Consider the following 13,494-nt stretch of genomic DNA (forward strand, 5'->3'; position numbering starts at 1 on the left):
CAGTGGCTGGAGATGCAGGGCAGGTGCCCAGAAATTGTCAAACAAAAGCCACTGGTCAGGTGGCCTCATCCAAACTTGGGGACACTTGCCCCTCAAGTGTCCAGGGACTATCCCACCAGTGGGGTGGGCCCATCCTCCCTCCCCTCACAGGCTATAGATGCTCCAACCCTGGGCCATGACAGGGCCCTGCTTCCAGAACAAACTGGGCTGCATTTCAGAATGACTCTTCCTGGAAACCTGCTTAAGGCTTGACAGCCTGAGGCAAAACCTAGGACACACCCCAACAGGTGGCAGTCACAATTGCCACATGACATCAGCACACACTGCTCCAACCAGGAGGAATGAAAATGTATGTTAATGACATGCCTGCAATGGGGCCAGGTGACTGTGAGCTGGAGCAGGTGTGTCTGTGAGTAGAGACAGGAGTCCCTGTGAGTAGGGCCAGGTATGTCTGTGAACAAGGCAAAGTGTATCTGTGAGCAGGGCCAGGAGTCTGTGAGCAGGGCCACGTGCCCGTGAGCCGGGGCAGGTGTGGTTTTAAAGACAGCCACAACGGCAACTGTGTGCTCTCTTGTTCCCCTTCCCGGACAGGAGGTGGTTGTGCCCTGAATGGAAAGATGGGTGTGTGTCTGCTTTCTCAGGTGTGAATCACCTTCACTCTTGAGCTCCTCCAAGCACATGCTCAGCAACTCATTCCTAATGCCCTGTCAGCTCCCTTGTCCTGTCCCCAGTCTACGCCGTAACTGCTGGCGCTTCCTGAGATCTGACCTGGCCAGTGGGGCTGACCATGTTGCCTCTGGTAACCAGCTGCCCTTCAGCTCCCAAGGCCCCTCACAGCCTGTGGCTCTCTCCTACCTACCCTGCATCCTCTGGTGCCACTGTCTGGGGCATGCTGGGCACTACCCAGCTGGCTGACACGCTGCCCTCCCCCAGTGGGTGCTGGATGCACCAAAACGACTGAGCCTTGCTGAGTGACAGCCTGCAGACAAGCAGCACTGACAGTGGGGTGGGCAGCCAGAGACAGCACGCAGAGTGGGCAGCGTGCGGGCAGCAGGATGCGTGGGGCTGGGACCTGCTGCAGGGTTCCAGAGCTCACCCAGGACCACCCACCCTGCCTCAGACCCCCACTGCCCTCTCCTGCCCAGCAGTGTCCACTGCCTGTGCAAGACTCCCGTGGCTCCTTTCCTCAGGGAACACCTGCTTCAGAGCGGCAGCACCAACAGCCTCCCTGGGACCCCCTGGGAAAGGCTTGACCCCACCAGCCTCTCCTGCCCAGCAGTGTCCCCTGCCTGCCAGCCTGCTCTGGGTGCTGCCCTCAGACTCCCATGGGAGGGCTCACAGAGAAAGGCCCTGTGGCCCACAGCCCCTTCCCAAGAGGATGCCCACAGCAGGCAGCCACTTGGGCCCCCACCTCTGCCAAACTGCTGGAAATGCAGCCCTCACCCTTGAGGGGGACACGACCCTGCCTCCCACCCCTGAGCAGTCTGGGCCCACAGTGTGCAGTAGAAAGAAGACACCTGAGCACCAGTGGTCAGGGACCCCCTCTTCGGAGGAACATTCTGCAACTAGGGCTGCCTAGATCCGCCACCAACAAAAGGGGAACATTCTTTGCCAAATAACTAGGTAGGGGTGACTGGCTCTGGTGAGACATCCCACAGTCTTAACTCCAGAACCTTCTGGTGTAACTAAGGTTATGCAGAAACGCCCGTGGGAGAATTCCCCCTTTTAAAGAGAAGAGGACCCTCACGGATCAGACGCCTGTGGGCCTGGATGGGGAGCCACGCCTGCTGAGTTCCTGAGGAGGCTGCCGGGCCTCCACTGCAGCTGCTCCCGGCAGTGGCTCTGCCGTCTAAATGCAGGGACTCGCTTGAGCTCTTGTCCTTAACCTCTCCCTCTAAAGGCACAGCACCAACCCCCTCAGGTGGGCTGGAGTCCCCTCGGACGCATGTGTCACAAGCTGGATTGGAAAATGGGCTGGCAGGCCCCACTGTGCTCTGTGGGGGAATAGGGTGTGTTTCCTGGGCTGGGGACAAATGCCGCCACAGGTCCTGAAGGTGGAAAGGGCTCCCAGAAGAGCCCTGAGAAAGGCATCAGAAGGAAGCCACGTAGGCTCCTGGGGCTCCTGCCAGGCATCACTGGTCCTCGGCCCCACAGGCTTCAGAGGGTGGGTGTGATGTCACCAGAATCCTCCAAATCTTTACATCCACTAGGGGTCAGAGGTACTGCCCACCACTAGGGCTAGGACCAGAGCCCCTGGATGGCCACTGGGCCCACTGATACAACCCCGAGGCCCAGGGTCTGTGCGAGAACCCTCGCAAGCCCTGGAAATGCGAGCACTCCTGAGGGGCACTTACACTGAGCCCTGCTGAGACCTCAGTGGAGTGCCTGACACCTGCAGGGGTGACGGCAGCCAGGGAGCAGCTCTGGAGACGAGAGCTGAGCTAAGGGCACCTGAGCGGGGAGGGGGGTACAGGAAGTGCCTCACCAGACACTGCTGGACTCTCAAAGACAACCAAGAGGCTCCAAACAAAGTGTGCAGAAGGGGAGAAAGAAAGGCAAGGAGAGAGCCTGTGCGCCCTCCCCTCAGAGGTCTCCATGGCAGGTGGGTCCTGGAACCCCAGGCACCAAGGACCAGGGAAGGACCCCTTGGGAATGGTCCTTGGACTCCCTTAGGGCCTGGTTCCAGGGCACTGACCAAGAGGGAAAGAGAATTGGGGGGCATAATGGCAAGAGCCCCAGTAAATCCCAAATACAGCTGCCTCAGAGACAGCAAGGGAAGCTTAGGCCTGGTCAGACGGCCCAGGGAGAGCCTTCTGCTCACTGAGGCAACCTGCTGGGCTCACAGGTCCTGACTGGCACTGACCACTGTGACATTTGCTGGAGCATTTGGGTGTGTGCGCGAGACCCTCAGCGAAGGCAAGGTCAGGGTGGAACTGCAAACACAAAAGGCCACGGGAGCCTGAAGTCGGGAGGTGGATCGTGTCTGTCTGGCTCACCAGAGCCCACTGAGGCTCACGCCCCCAGCGTCGAGGTCCAGGAGTGCTGGTGCTGCCCCTGCAGAGGGCACAACCCCTCCCCCCACAATGAACAGCCCAGAGGAACAAAGGCCATTAGAAGCCCATGGATCCCCCCAGGGCCAGCCCAGCACTGCCGCCCACCCCTCCCTGCCCCACCCTCGAGCCGTCTTCAGCTCTTTATTTGAGTCCATTTGAGTACAACGCAGCCCTTTGGCAATTGTTCACATTTTTAATCACAACATGGCCACCCACCCCGTGGCTTCCCCGGACACTCGACGTGAATGACCACTCGTCTCATCCGAGAGCAGTCCCAGGCAGCGGGAGCCTCCCAGGGCTGGACAAAGCAGCCTTTTCTGACCCCACAGGCGCCGGCCAAGAGCACAGGGACGGTTCCTGAGGCTCCAAGTCAGCGTGGAAAGCAGCCCCGCCACCCCCAGCACCCTGGCCCCTCACAGTCCGGGTGTCGAGTGGCCCCAACAGGCTGAGCTGCCTGGACTAGGGCTGCGTGAGCAGGATGCCACTCATGTCCTGCCACGCAGGGTTAGGCTGCTGGCCCAGAGGGTCCTTGGGGTTGGAGAAGCCTGAGAACGAAATCACACCCTCCCTGGGCCCTGTTCATAGGTAAAATGTGATTTCTCCCGAACACAAGAGAAGAAAGAGCAGAGAAGGCAAGCTTCCCCAGGACACCCTGGGGCCGTGGCTCATCCTGCCATTGCCGTCCTCACCCTGGGTCCCCAAAGAACCTAGGCAGGACAGAACTGGGAGGGATGGGGACATATTCTATGTTTTTGGAACACACTGCAACAGACAGCCTCACAGGCCAAGAGGCTTTCCAGTCAGGAAGACTGTGGTAGGCAGTTACCTTCCCTGTCCCTCGGAAGAACTGGTGTTCACAGCAGGGACTTCTCCGATCACTGTAGAGTTGGCGGTTTCAGGGGGACCCACGTGGCTGGGACCCTTGGCCTCCCAGGAGCCACACTTTGCCCCAGTTCTTGCCTCTAGAGCCACCCTGGCTTCTATCAGCATGTTTCCTATGAAATCCAAGAACACAGCCAGCCAGCAGCAGCCAAGGGGAGCAGGTGTGTACAGGGTTAAATGAGGACACTTGTAGAAACTTCCAGTCACTGATTCCCTTACTCAGTCAATCAGCACCAGGGACAATCACCCCACAAGGAACCAGTGCGGGTGGAGGGGTGTCTCATCCTGCAGCCCACCTAGGGGCCAAGAGGGCTCCCTATGCAGGGAGCAAGTGTGGTGGGGGTGAATGGTGGCCCTGAATTAGGTGTGTCCTGTCCTCACCCAGAACCTGTGAATGGGACCTTGTTTGGGAAAAGGTTCTTTGTAGATGTGATGAAGCCAAAGGTGCTGAGACGAGATCAGCCTGGGTCATCTGGGTGGCCCTGAGTCCAATGAGAGTGTCCTTATGAGACAGAAGAAGAGAGACACACGCATGGAGGGGAGACCACGTGACAGCAGAGGCAGAGACTGGAGAGGCCCGGCCATAGCCCAGGGGGACCCCCCTGCTGGGCGAGCTGGATGCCAGAGAGGCCTCCTGCTGTAGAGATGCCCAAGGCTAAACGGACAAGGATGGCAACTGGGGGCAGGTCAGAAAGAACTGGGATCCACTCAGGCCAAAGCAGTGAGGTGACCACAGGAACAACAGGGATGGGACCAGAAAGTCCACGGGACCTGCGGGCAAGGGCCGCTGACCAGGTTGCCCGGTTCGCAGTGATTGCACGGTGTGTCGTACCTTCAGTCCTCAAAGATCTCCTGCCCCCAAAAGCAGCCGATGTGGGAATAAGCCGACAGAGCACTGTATTCAGGAAGAAAACTGGAGCACGAAGCAGGGCTCACTCTGTGGGTGAGACGCAGGAGGCGCCCGGCGCAGGTGTGAAGTGCAGCAAGGGTAAGGAGAAGTGGGCATCACCTGCAAACGCCCTCTTCTACCTGGCCAGGCCTGCTCAGCACAGAGACAGCACATGGGTCTCAGTGTAGGGGTTTCCAGCCAGGCCACCCATCAGAACTGGCTGAGAGCCTTGAAAATGCAGATGCTGCCCTCCTACTTGCTGTGGTGGAGGCCTGGCCCACCACCCACAGGGCAGTCAGGAAGAGTGGACAATTAGAAACCCATCTGCCTCAAACACCCACATGCTAAGAGGAGAGAGAAAAGTAAGCAACCAGGCCCCAGGAAAGGGAGAACCCTGAACAGGCAGCGGCGCATTCAGCCAGTCCCCCTGTGGGCACTGACTGGTGCTGGGAGAGCAGTGGGGAACTCTGCGGGCTCAGCACGCTGCTTCACGGCTGTTCCTGTAGGGGATGGGTGCTCGGGAGTGAGGGTGAACTTGCAGGAGATCGAGTCAACTCAGCCCTTCAACCCACAACTCGGATCCAGGTGACTCTGGGGTGCTAGTGCCCAAAATGCCAGCAGGACACACGTAATAACCATCTAGAGAAAGACTGTCATCAAGACCATAAAATATTTCTAGGAACATCTGTCGATTACAATATCTAGTGCTCAGTAAAAAATAACCAGGCACACAAAGGGGGAAGTGCCAAGAACCTGCAGAACAGACAACAGAAGCAACCTAGAGGTTCCGCTTACGGGCGCCTGATCAGACACTGAGTGTGAACTACCCGTGTAGGCCGAGAAGGAGGGTGTGCAGAGAAGGAGGGGCAGCATGTGCCATGCACAGAGGAGAAAAAGGACATGATGGGAAATTCCAGCAAAGAACTGGAAATTATGAAAATGTAGGTAGCAACCTTGAAAAAGAACATGTTAGAAATGCTAGCCGTAAAAAACACAACTAAAAGAAAAAACTACAGTAACTAGAATTCAGAGCTCAGTGGATGGGTGTCAACAGCGGAGCACATCCAGTGCAGCATGAAAATAACCCGTGAATCGGAAACCCAAGAGAAAACAGCTAAATGTGGGGAAACGTGGCGGGGGGGGGGGGGGTGTACACACATACATATGGACAAAAACAATGGAAACAGTAAAGATAAATGTAAGAATTACTAAATTTAAAAAACACAACACAGAGGACCAACAATACCACAAGTTACTGCTTTAAATCACCAATTATGTTGATAAATACTGGGGATGGTGATTAAAAAAAAGAGAAGATCAAAACATACAATGTCAGGAATGGAAAATGGGGATACCCTATGATTTTCACAGATATTAAAAGGTTAAAATATAATAAAAGAATATTCCTGGCTGGTGTAGCTCAGTGGATTGAGCATGGGCCTATGAACCAAAGGATCATGGTTCGATTCCCAGTCAGGGCACATGCCTGGGTTGCAGGACAGTTCCCAGTAGGGGACCCATGAGAAGCAGCCATACATTGATATCCTCTCTCTCTCTCCTTTCCTTCCCCTCTAAACATAAATAAATAAAATCTAAAAAAATATATTATAAACAACTTTACACCAATACATTTGATAATCTAAATTTCTAAAAACAGATTCTTCAAAACAAAACAAAAAAGCCACCTTGTTAAAAAGTAACAAAAAATAGATATTGCAATTATTATAAGAATTATTTTTATAATTATTAAGGACTTGAATCCTTATTTAAAACTTTTCTTTCTCTCTCTCTCTCTCTCTCACACACACACACACACACACACACACAAACCCCATCATGGATGTCTTGGCCAGCAGATTCTACCTTATATTGAAAAATAAATAACATCAATCTTATACAATCCTGGTACCAAAACCTGATAAGGATGTTGTTACGAGAATAATTTATGCCAGTCTCACTTATGAATATAGATGCAAAAATACTAAACAGAATATTAGCAAACTGAACCTAGTAATAGATAAAAAGAATCAATACCTTATAATCAAATCAGGTTTATGCTGGGAATGCAAGGATGGTTAAGAGTTAACATCAATCAATAAAACTCATCACAATAACAGAATAAAGGATAAAAAGTGTATTATCTTAATAACTGCAGGAAAAGCATTTGGCAGAGTTCAGCACCTATTCACCATAAAAATTTTTAGCAAATTAGAACAAAAAGGAAATTTCTTAATTTGATCAAGGGTACCTACCAAAAACACTACAAAAATCACACTTAACAACAGTGTTCCCAGCACAAGAAGAGAAAGGAACCGGCGGGACAGAATAAAGCCCCAACAGCCCCAAGCACATACTGACACATTCAGTATAACAAAGGTGGCCCTGCAGGGAGGGGGAAAGGGGGAAACTGAAGGTTTTCAGTCAATGGAGATGGTCGACTGAATAGACAGACACATGGAAAAAAAAAGAACCCTGGCTCCCGACACCAGCAGCTCAGGTTCACAGCAGATTGAAGCGGGGAAGGCAGGGCAATGAGGCTGCGGGAAGATAACACACAAGAGCATCTGATGTCCTCGGGGCAGGGGAAGATTCATTACACGGGGCGCAGGCATCCCTGAGTATTCAAACGGCACCAGGTTAAAATTGAGAACTTCTGTTCATCAAAAAATATTACAGAGTGAAAGGCAGGCCCCAGGGAAGGAGGAATCTGTTACCCATTATGAACATGGGCGCGACCGTGAGAGACCCTGCTCATCAACGAGAGAGAGACAGGAGGCTCTAGGACAATGGCGAGGACTTGGCCTGACATTCAGTGACAGTACATCCAATGCCCAGCACCACGGGGATGTGCATTACCCAGAAAGTGCAAATAAACCCCAAGGCAGATACCACCACACCCTCCAGACTGGCTGACAACCAAAAGGGCGGTGATGCCACATGCTGCGGGGTGAGGAGAGACAGAGAACTGTGGGACACTCGGTTCCAGCTGCCTTGGCACCAGGAACTGCAGCGGGACATCTAGATAACCGGGGGCCTACTCTCCAGTCAGCAGTCACCAACAGAAACCCGGGCATGTGTGCTGCAGAGGGCGTTACAGGCAGGCTCTTCCAGCCTTGTCCACAACGGCCAGAAAAGGGAGGTGCCCCCCACGCCCATCGGGCACACAGTGGGTAAGTGATGGTGGTGGGCTCCCAGCCCGGCACACATCCCCACGGGCCACTCAGGACCACGCGGATGGGCTGCTCACACGGCACGGACTGAAATGAGCCAGCACTGCCAGTGTGTGCTCTATGGCTTCCTAGACCTAAAGGTCAAACACAACCACAGGGGTGGCTGGCAAAACCACAGCAAGAAGCACATCTCCTTTCAAGGAACAGGAGAGGAGAGCAGGCACCGCGTCTGGCAGGGAAGGCTGGGCTGGGACAGGAGGCTCGGATGGGTTCCTCCAGCGCCACTTTGTCCTTAGCCAGCCCCTTGCACAGGCACAGAGGCTTGTAGCCGACCCTGTGCAGCTGGGACGTCTGGCACAGGCAGCACCGAGGCCACACACAAGTGAAGTGGATGTGGCGGAGGTGCCCAAGGACAAGGAAACGGGCATGTGGGGCAGGCTGCAGAGAAATGCGACTGGGTTTGCAGAGGGGGGACAGTCCCCTGTGAGAACTCAGTGCACCAAACCATGCCATTGAGGGCACCTGTAAGAAAAACTGGGTCAGGTTTGGGGTCTTTGGAGAAGGGGTAGTTGGGGCCGGGAGTGGGAAATGGAAATTCAGGGGCAAAACTCCAGAAAGATGAGCCTACTGTATGTGGGGTTCCTGGGGGGAGGCAGGAGTCACCTGTGTGGCAACTCAGGCAGAAAGCAAAGATGCTCAAAGAATAAACAGCCAGGGTGAAGAAGGCCCCAGCAGAGAAGACCTGACAGCCAGGGTGCCTACTCGGCCCCAGGCACGCGCAGATGCCAGAGAGAACAGTGTCTGGACCAGGAGGATACCCAGCGAGGTGCCAGGGGAAGCCACAGGAATCAGGACCAGGGTGCAGTGGAGGGTGACCAATGAGGCCATCTCTCCCTGGAGGTGGGCCCTGCTGCCAGGAAATGAGAGCAACTGGCCAAGGAGATAAGATCAGGGGAAGAGCAGGGCCAGGAAGGATCGGGTGGGTGCCTGACCATGGGGGCAAGAGAAGCACAGGACTCAGAGACTTCCTGTGCTGTGCAGGTGTGAGCAGGCCACCAGAGGCTGTCAAAGGCCAAAGGCAAGGGCATGGGACACCGCCGGGTCTCCAAAAGAGGCCCCCAGAAGCATCAAGGAATGGGACACTGTATCTCCCAGTACCTGCTGCCCTGATGCCTCTCCCACTGTGTGGCTCCTCCTTGGGAACCTTGGCACCTCGGTAACTGCCTCTATCACAGGACACAGGGGTGGGGAAGCGGCTGACTTCTGAAATCACGGCATAAAGGGTGAGCCTCCTCTCCCCTGATTTTCTCTAGGGACCTGGATCAGGGAGTCCTGGACTAGTAGGTGAGGCAAAAGCAAAGGTGGCTCAAAGACAGCCTGAAGCTGGCACTCTGGAAAAGTCCCACGAGAGACAGAAGAGGCCCTGCTGTAGCAGCCAGCCACCAAACCAGATATGTCACCAAGCAGAGGAACCTTGGACAGTCCACCCAGCCTGTGAACTACCTCGCCAAGGTCAAGGGAACAGAGACCTCCATCCCTGCCAAGCCCTGCTGGGTGGCAGATTCACAAGAAAGCAGAACGCTGCCACTGTCTTAACTCCTGGTTTTGGGTGGGCTGTGGTACAGCATTAGAAAACTAGAGCAGGGTCGGGGACAGGGAGGGGCTGAGGGTCATCAGAACATGGTGGGGTGTGTGAAAAACGCTTCCTCAGGGGCCGTGCGCTCGATGCAGGGCTGCAGGCTCCTGGGAGCCTACTCAAATCAAATGTGAGGGGGCGTCTGACTTAACACGGACTCTAGGGTCAGACCTCTGGGTGTGAGGTCCACATGCACACCCCCACAGTGCAGCTCAACCACCCGCCTGGCTCATCGCTCTCCAAGAGAGGAGACAGTGGGCATGTGTGAGGCCTAAATGAGGTCACCTAGAGGACGCTGGCTGTTTTGTGACATTCCAGCTAGAGTGAGAGCTCCCCAGGGCGGAGGCCACGCCGACTCACCTGGCACCTGGCAGGTGCTCAGACATCTGTTGAACAAATGGGTGCAACAGGGTTACAGGATGAGATCTCAGGAAAAGTGGCCCAGGGCGGGGAGATCACGTGGAGCCCACACAGGGTGCCCCAGTTATCTCTCCAAGAAAATCAGACTTGGGACCCCTAGGGACAGGCAGAGACATTGTGCCGCAGGATAAAGGAGAGAAGAGCAAGAAGGGGGTCCAGTGGTTTTAAGTTTTAGGCTTAAAAAAAAAAGGCAAGGCCCCATCCTTCCCTTTCACAAACCTAATTTTTAAAAAAAAAGTCAGCATAAACGTGGTCTTACAAGGGATGAGCCCACTCTTCCCACGACCAAGAAGCTTTGGTCTCTGAGCATGAGGGGTTGCAGAAGATGTTTTAGTGTGGTGCACAAGTCAGAAACCCATCACTGTCTTATACTTTGTGAAAGACTTTCTGCATTTCTTCACCAAAGAAGGTCCTGCATTTGGATGTCTGAGTCAACCCCCACCACACTGAGCCGCTACTACACACTGTTGTGCAGCTAAAGGGGATACGGAAATGAAAACCTGTCTTACCACTGTGAACTCTCATACCTGAAACTGAGATCTGGAGACAGTATGGTGTGTTGCTGTGGGGAGCAGCCCTTCTCCCATATGAGCTTCTTGGGGGCCCACTGGGTCACAGGCCCTGCACCCTCTCCTGTGAACCCAGCAAGGCTAATTAAAGCCATTGCCAGGAACTGCCACTTGAAAGCTGTCCAGAAAGCTTCCCAGGAGAGGCTGTGGAGCTGGAATGCCATGGTTAGGGATCAAGTGGGTCATGACACTGTGGTTACATCCCCACCCAAAGAGGAAACTACTCTCTCCAGGAGGGGGCCGAACCATGGAGAGGGTGCACACAGGACCTGGGGCCCCAGATGCAGTGGGCCCCACAAAGGCAGTCCCACTTTTTCCTTCCCAGAGAACACCTTAAGCAGTAGGATCTGGGTGGGTGTCTGTTCTGCCTAGTCCCAGCATCTACCTGGTCCTGGGTTTAGAGGCTCAGGTGGGCTGGGCACCATGCCCAAACTTCCCTTGGTCCGGAGTGGTTTCTGGACGGGACCTCAGGGCCCAGATCTCACAGCCTGAGGAAGACCCTTCAAGGTGCAGCCAGGCCCCTTGCCCAAGATCCTCAGGCATCTCTTGTGCATGCTCCTCCAGCCTCACCAGCACCATCACAAGCTATATATAGACCTGGCTTCAAGTCAGCACAGCCTCTTCCTAGGAAGCCTTTTTAAAAAACAAATCTTTCAATTGCAGTTTACTTTCAATATTATTGTGTACTGGTTTCACGTGTACAGCATAGTGGTTAGACAATCACACACTTCACAAAGTGTTCCCCTGGGTACTCCCAGTACTTCTCAGCCTCTTCCACAGGGCGTGGCTCCACTGCCCTCTCCTCTGCTCCCCCCACCCCCGGAAGCCATAGGGACATGCCCCTCAGGACAGTTTGGCTGCTCAAAGATTTTTCTTAAACCTCCATCAGTGACGAGTGGTTTAAATTTTCTTTATGGAATTTGCACATTTTCCACCCTTAGCATTCATAGCCTTGTACGTAGTTAAAACAGTTATTTTGTTGCAACTTGAAAGGATTCAGGAAGATCAATCAAACAAGGCAGGGGAGATAGGAATACAATCAGCACAGCTTCCTGTAATCTCCATCACCTCATCATTCCATACAGGTGGAGAGAAAATTTTTATTGTAGCCCTTAAATTATGGTCAGATCCTTTCGGAAATCATGGAAGCCAAGGGGCCTTTCCGGAGGAAGTCAAGCATACATGACACTCATGTGGCGTGCATTTGCAGCGCTCCAGATCCCAGGAAGTCCACCGGGCACCCATCACCCATCACTGAGCCCTGCGATTCCCACCATGTGATGGAAGCAGGGGGTGGTAACAGAGACAGGATCATGGAATCCAGTTCAAGGCATCAGGAAGCCTTGCGGCCTGTCTCACTGGGCCTGTCACCCGCCCCCCCTCTCCATTTCCTGCCTGTTCCAAGCTCTCCCTCCCCAGCCAAATCACCTCATCCCCGGATGTGATCCCAGTGCACTCAGAGTTCAGGTCAGTGTTTACTGATCCCGTCGTAGGGGCCAGGGGCTCCTCTGGGCTTTGGGGAGCACCTCCCCCTTCTCTCACTAGTCCTCCCTGAGAGGTTGGCCTTGGGGAGTGCCTGGAGGCAGGCGGTGGCGGCCAAGGGAGCTAGGTCCTTTTATCAGCATCCCCCAGGGACTCCGCAAGTATCCAATAAATATCAGGGGAATCAGCCAATGAAATGCGCAGGTGGATGACAGCATCGCCGGCTCATCCTAAAAGGTGTCAGATCTCGGAGAACCCACAACACCTATCAAAATAGCAGTCCCAACAGGGAAGCGCGAATAAAAATTTTTTACCACCGCGTCTCAAGGCTTCTGTACAAAACTGAAACCGCAGAATAAAGGGTTTTTCAGGACCCTCCCTCAAAGGCGGCCACTGCCCCCATAGGTGCGTGGGAAATGCTCCCGCAGCGAACCGCTTTATCTTGATTGCGGCTTCTGTGCGATAAGAAAACAGAACGCCCCTTGGGAATCTTCGATTTGCAGACTGTAGGCCTGACACTTTGCCCTGGACATAATGGTGTCGTTTGTGCCGGACCCAGAAGGGCTGGGACCCTGAGAGGGGCAACGCAGTCCTCACGATCACGCTCATTCTGGGCCCTGGGACACAAACGGCCGTTTCGTACAGTTGTAGGACAGTGGCTTCATTGCAAACCCTTTTAGTCCTAATTTCCCGCCCTCTCATGGGCAGCCGCCCCCCAGGCTCCGGCGTGGATAAACAGAGCTTCTGCAGCTGGACATGAAGGGCGGGGGTGGGGTGGAGAGTTGGGGAGGGGTGCTTCTGCGCAGCCCCTGAAAGAAGGGACTGCAAGGGTACCGAGGCGAAGAAAGGCAAAACGTCTCGCTGGGGGCCCAATTATAAACCTGTCCTTTGCACCGCCAGTCACTCCGTCCCGCTTGCTCCCGCGTAGCCAAACCCGCACCCGACGCAGCGCCGACCACCTGGCAGCCCCGAGACTAAAGCGCAGGTGGCGGGAGGACCTGCGGGCCTGGGGCCCTGCGTCCTCTAGGAGTATCCTCTGCGCCGTACCCCGGGCCCGAGCCCGCGGCCACTTACCTGGCACACGCAGGGACTGCAGCGGCGGCGCCTCCGCGACTCGGCCGCGCGCGACCGAGTGCCGGGCGGTGCGCTCGCGCTGCCACCGCCCAGGGCCCCGCCCCAGCCCCGCCCCCACTGGTCGCTCGCGCCCCCCCCCCGCCCGCCCCGCTCGACCCCACGGCCATCAGCCCCAGCGAGCCCCGCGTGCCTCCGGGGCCCCCACCCCAGCCTGCCCCCGGCCCTGCCCCCGCTGACCCGTGCTCGCCTCCGGCCCCTCCCAGGCCCCCACCCCTGCCCACCCGGGTGCTCCTTGCAGCCCCGCCCCTGGTCCTTCCCA

General features: G+C 55.2%; 1 protein-coding gene across 1 annotated transcript in view; it reads right to left on the reverse strand.

Moving 5' to 3' along the window:
* TPPP (tubulin polymerization promoting protein) overlaps window positions 1-13,249 on the reverse strand; it is a 30,546-nt gene extending 17,297 nt beyond the window's left edge. Inside the window, exon 1 of the mRNA XM_037062932.1 lies at window positions 13,176-13,249. The gene's annotated coding sequence lies outside the window, so the exon portion shown is untranslated. The remainder of the gene's footprint in view (window positions 1-13,175) is intronic.
* Window positions 13,250-13,494: the final 245 nt, after the last annotated feature.

This window comes from Sturnira hondurensis, unplaced genomic scaffold, assembly GCF_014824575.4.
Source record: "Sturnira hondurensis isolate 20B ecotype Veracruz unplaced genomic scaffold, ASM1482457v3 Scaffold0014384, whole genome shotgun sequence".
Taxonomy (NCBI): Eukaryota; Metazoa; Chordata; class Mammalia; order Chiroptera; family Phyllostomidae; genus Sturnira; species Sturnira hondurensis.